Raw genomic sequence first — 6,378 nt, 5'->3', positions numbered from 1 at the left:
GTGGAATGCATTTAGATTCGAACTGTTTTGCAAGAAGAGAATTTTAAAGAGAACCTGCTGACTTTCTTCGCATATCTGTTTTAGTAAATATTGTACTTGCATTACCCATGAAATCACACATTCAATGCATCTTTCGTATCATTCTCCATTGTACAGTTCCTCTATTATTCCTGAGGGTGTCCCCCCGCACAGTCTGCCATTCTCGGCTCTGAGTGGACTGACTGACAGTACGTAGACACGTCCCTACCTATTACTACATTTCTAGTATGTATAATAGAGGAAGAGCACCTCACAGCAATCTAAGAAATGATGCTCCAGGATTGTTATATTAGGGGGAATACAAATATTTATTTTCGCTTATGAGACAGAAGAGCCGACAGGTCCTCTTTAAGGGTTTAAAACTTTTGTACTTTACAGTATGTGGAAGGAACATGTAGTATTGGTTATGATCTATATGATCTTAAAACAGTAGTCACTAGTCTCATGGCATCCACAGGGTCAGCATCCCTAAACTTCTGACAACTCTATACATACCATATATCAGAGGACATTTACTGCGTTGTATTACTGCTCTTTCTTGTTTATTTTCTATCAGTTTCTTATATTTTCTCTCCTCAGCCTCCATTTTATCTCCCCACCCTCCCCCTACTACCACCTTCCCTACACAACTGCCCAATATGAAGTAAGATCCCCATCTGGGTTTAGCTAATTTCAGAATGTTCCACTTGAGGGCAGCAGCCTCCTGCTAAATAGTGAGCCAAAGCCAGGATTTCTCACTTTTATTAGCGAAATGTTTTCTCAACCGTTTCTTCATGTTGCAACTTAAGAAATTTCTTTCACCAGACTTTTATTCAGTTATTACAGAGTAGTTGTAGTATATATTTTTTTTATTTTTTCATTTCTAAAGCACCAGAGTTATTGCAGATACTAAATAAACTCACTTTTAGGGCTCATGCACACGACTGTAGCCTGTTTTGCAGTCCGTAATTGCGAATGTGAAAAACACGGATACCGGCCGTGTGCATTCCACATTTTGCAGAACGGTACATCCGGCCCATAACAGAACAGCTCTATCCTTGTCCGTAATGTGGACAAGAATTGAGCATGTTCTATATTTTTGCAGATCCATGGAACAGACATATGGATACGGAAAGCATTCGGGCTCTGTCGTTCAAGTGAACCTTCAAGTGAAGTGTCGTCCAAGTGTATACTACAGAGCCGGCCCATAGAAGTGAAGGGGGACGCCATACTTGTAATTACACTGCTCACCACTGCAAGCAGGTAAACACTAAATAGTAAGACGCACAAGTAGCGGCACTCACCATAATGTTCACGTTGCAGCTTTATTGGAAATAATAAAGGGATCGGACGCAGGCACTGCACACAAAAAATCAGGCAACAGCCGTTTGGCGCACCTTGCAAAACAATTTGTTGAGGTTTGGGAAAATATTGCTAACATTTTGCCATCACATATTTGTAATGTTATGCATGAATACATGAATGCTTCCAATGGGCAATGTGGCATCAAGTGCATTTCTGGGAGAAACTCTAGTGCTTGATTTGCACCTAGGACTTTGAGTGCTTATTTCCTTAGCAAAACAGAATAATAAGCTAATAAAGTATTTTAGAACAAAGTTTTTTTTTAGGCTATTTAATTTGGTTTTTAAAAGTTTAGTTACTCTCTAAGGAGACCACTGCATTTAGAACAATAGAAACAGCATGAGTGCTCTTGAAAATAAAATGTTACTTTGTTTTCGATTTGCTACTTTTTATCACCGAATGTATTAAATTTGTCCCCATTGAGATTATAAATAACATTCAATAAGAGCAAACAAAAAATACAGATATTAATAATAAGAATAAAAACTTTATTTACTGTATATTGCGCCAACATATTCCACAGCACTTTACAGTTCAGGGATTCATGTACAAACAGTCAGAAATAACATAGCAATGGACAAATCAAAAATTAGAATGAGAGGAATGAGGACCCTGCTTGCAAGATCTTACAATTAGAGATGAGCGAATTTCATATTTTGAAATTCGTTTGCGATTCGTTTACTGGTAAAAGGTGAATTGCGTTATGGATTCCATTACCGCAGACCATAACGAAAACGGGACGGATCCGTTATGCAGCCCATAGACTTCTATTATGACGGAATGAATAACGGAATGCCTGTAAAGGCATTCCGTTATGTATTCCGTCATAGAATTGCATTATGGTCCGTGGTAACGGAATCCTTAACGCAATTCACCTTTTACCAGTAAACAAAGCTTGAACGAATTTCAAAATATAAAATTCACTCATCTCTATTTGTAAGATCTTGCAAACAGGGTCCTCATTCCACTAAATAGCCTAAAAAAAAACATTTTTCTAAAATACTTTATTAGCTTATATTTCTGTTTTGCTAAAGAAATAAGCACTCAAAGTCCTGTGTGCCTGTGTGCTTTAGATGCACTATATTTGCACATCGCTGACTTGCCAGCTGGGTGGGGATTCTACTGCAAGCAAACGCCGATCCTGCCTGTGCCCACTCCGCTCAGCTAAAAGCTTTCATAAAAAAGTTTCTTAAAAGTTTATTCTTTAAGATGAGTACCCCTACACAAATAAATTATCCCCAAGGCTATAATCATACACTGTACTGAAAGCAATCTGAATACCCCCTAGAGATATAGCTGTTACAATGGCATTTCACTATGTCAATGCACCATGTGCACATGCGTTGGCTTCTTGTGGGTTTGAATTTGGGCCATTGTTTCTGTGGCGGTTCATGTTGCCACTGTTCTGTGCGTTCTGGGTGTGGCTGTGAATAAGTGCCCATGTGCTTTGTATCTCTCTTCGGTTCAGTTAATGAGATTCATGTACGAACAGTTTTATGCCTCCTTTTGGCTTAAAATTGTTGCACAACCCCTTTCTTGTGACTTTTTAAACACCGTGAGACACGAGGGAATGGCAGGGAACGGTACCCTGGCTTCGGCAAAGTTACTAATTTGTGCCAGGAAAAAGGTGGAAAAATTGCCAAAAATCTAGCGAACTATGGGCAACCGGACTTTTAAAACATTTGATGCACTTTGATTTTAGCTACCTTTGTGAGTATAATACATCTGTTGGTTTTATACTGATGTCTGCAGTACTTCACTATTTTGCCCCTAAATTTCTGATCAACTACAGGAAATGAGGAGGCATAGAGAGTTTGGAGGCTATACTGCAAAGAATATGAAAAACGGTGACAGACTACGCAAAAAGAAAAAAATGGAAAAGGTCATCTACAGGCTTTACCTGCTACTGCTTGTATATTGGAAAAGAAAGAGCAGCACAGTCCCAATATCTTTCTTCATTCTAGTTCTGTATTAGTTCCTTGTCTGTGCCCCTGGCCCTTTTCACTGGTGCCTCTGACCTATGTGTGTTGGCTGCCAACTACACCAAGACTATCCCAGGAGGTAGCAGTCTGGTTTCCAACCTGCAGCAAAGTACATATCCCTGTATAAGGGTTAAAGGGTGCATGCTGTGGACCTGCCAGAATAGTGCCTTAGGGTTAGCCCTGGGCCAACCCGGTTAGTTAGCACAGTTGTTTCACAACCATTGCCCGTAACAATGGCTTGTACTACCTGGGGTCTTGTTCTTGAGCAACAGGTTGTGAACCTACTACTTCACTGTGGAAGTTCTGACCACAGCCGAGCTGGTGTGCATGCTGGGACTTGTAGTTTTACAGCAGCTGGGGTGCTGGAGGATGCTGACTTCTGACTAGAGGCTCTCTAACTTCTCCAAAATGGGACCTAGATTCTGGTATTGTAATAATAAGTTAAATGAGAACGTTTTTAAGTGTGTATTCACAAACACTCATTTATAGCGTCACAAAGCACAGTGCATTAGATAAATCATTGTCACTTTCTGATTCTTGCATTCTTTACAGTCGTGGCCAAAAGTTTTGAGAATGACACAAATATTAGTTTTCACAAAGTTTGCTGCTAAACTGCTTTTAGATCTTTGTTTCAGTTGTTTCTGTGATGTAGTGAAATATAATTACACGCACTTCATACGTTTCAAAGGCTTTTTTCGACAATCACATGACATTTATGCAAAGAGTCAGTATTTGCAGTGTTGGCCCTTCTCTTTCAGGACCTCTGCAATTCGACTGGGCATGCTCTCAATCAACTTCTGGGCCAATTCCTGACTGATAGCAACCCATTCTTTCATAATCACTTCTTGGAGTTTGTCAGAATTAGTGGGTTTTTGTTTGTCCACCCGCCTCTTGAGGATTGACCACAAGTTCTCAATGGGATTAAGATCTCGGGAGTTTCCAGGACATGGACCCAAAATGTCAACGTTTTGGTTCCCGAGCCACTTAGTTATCACTTTTGCCTTATGGCACGGTGCTCCATCGTGCTGGAAAATGCATTACTCTTCACCAAACTGTTGTTGGATTGTTGGAAGAAGTTGCTGTTGGAGGGTGTTTTCGTACCATTCTTTATTCATGGCTGTGTTTTTGGGCAAAATTGTGAGTAAGCTCACTCCCTTGGATGAGAAGCAACCCCACACATGAATGGTCTCAGAATGCTTTACTGTTGGCATGACACAGGACTTATGGTAGCGCTGACCTTTTCTTCTCCGGACAAGCCTTTTTCCTGATGCCCCAAACAATCGGAAAGAGGTTTCATCGGAGAATATGACTTTGCCCCAGTCCTCAGCAGTCCATTCACCATATTTTCTGCAGAAGATCAATCTGTCCCTGATGTTTTTTTTGGAGAGAAGTGAATTCTTTGCTGCCCTTCTAGACACCAAGCCATCGTCTAAAAAGTCTTCGCCTCACTGTGCGTGCAGATGCGCTCACACCTGCCTGCTGCCATTCCTGAGCAAGCTCTGCACTGGTGGCACTCCGATCCCGCAGCTGAATCCTCTTTAGGAGACGATCCTGGCTCTTGCTGGACTTTCTTGGACGCCCTGAAGCCTTCTTAACAAGAATTGAACCTCTTTCCTTGAAGTTCTTGATGATCCTATAAATTGTTGATTGAGGTGCAATCTTAGTAGCCACAATATCCTTGCCTGTTGAAGCCATTTTTATGCAAGGCAATGATGGCTGCACGCGTTTTTTTTGCGGGTCACCATGGTTAACAATGGAAGAACAATGATTTTAAGTATCACCCTCCTATTAACAGGTCAAGTCTGCCATTTTAACCCAATCAGCCTGACATAATGATCTCCAGCCTTGTGCTCGTCAACATTCTCACCTGAGTTAACAAGACGATTACTGAAATGATCTCAGCAGGTCCTTTAATGACAGCAATGAAATGCAGTGGAAAGTTTTTTTGGGGATTAAGTTAATTTTCATGGCAAAGAAGGACTATGCTGAGATCTGATCACTCTTCATAACATTCTGGAGTATATGCAAATTGCTATTTTAAAAACTTAAAGGATAACTGTCACACTTAGACCCTAATTTCAATTTTCATATATGTAGTTACTAATAACATGATATTCCAGAATCAGTTACTATTAGACTGACTTACCCCATATTTAATAAGGTTCAGCCCTTAGCAACCAGTCTGCATAAAACTGCAATTTTACTATTCAGTTAAGATGGCCGCCACTGCCCTCACCCTGAGGCTAATCCCGCCTGCCCTCACTAGCCAGTAACAATAGCCCCCAAAAGTGTCAGTAACCAGAGCCCTCCCCCTAAAGGGTTAATCTACTGAAGCACAGAGGGGTCCTCTTACCACATGTTGCTTTCATTTATACACTGAGCAGACGGCAGATCTCCCTTCCCTGGTCTGCGCTGCTTCAACTCTGCATTGTCCCAGTCTGCTGAGTGAGGGAGCGTCTGCCAAGCGCAGGGACAGGGAGAAGTGCACACAGCCCAGGCACTGTTATCAGCTGCTGGGGAGGACCTGGCTTTAATCATTTACTTACAGTCCCTGGCTGTCAGTAATGTGACCTTGCAGGCTGCGTGCTTCTGCGTCCTCCGTCCATCGGACCATGCATAGCAACCTTATTTTAAGCAAAGGTAAAAGTAGGCAGTACAGGGAACAAAACTGTGGAATTAAGGGGTAATTGAATACACAGTGAAAAGTTGAAATAGGGCCACCAAGGAGATATTAATCACCACAATCCAATACTCCAAAAAAATATATATATGACAGTTATACTTTAAGCAGCAACTTTTCCAATTTCCAATATTTATGTAATTCTCAAAACTTTTGGCCACGACTGTACATGTTTTAGAGTAAGAATCTTGTTATCAGGAGTTCTTTTGTAGGTTCTTCAGTGGAAAAACTTTATAAAGTATCTGATCAGTCTGGCAGGTTAGGAATTAGGAGGACCTTTCCATACATAGAGATCTATTAGGCATTCACAGAAATTCTTCATCTGAATAAAACTAT

The sequence above is a fragment of the Bufo gargarizans genome, chromosome 9, assembly GCF_014858855.1.
Source record: "Bufo gargarizans isolate SCDJY-AF-19 chromosome 9, ASM1485885v1, whole genome shotgun sequence".
In the NCBI taxonomy this organism is placed as follows: domain Eukaryota; kingdom Metazoa; phylum Chordata; class Amphibia; order Anura; family Bufonidae; genus Bufo; species Bufo gargarizans.
Note: the sequence above shows the minus strand (reverse complement) of the source record.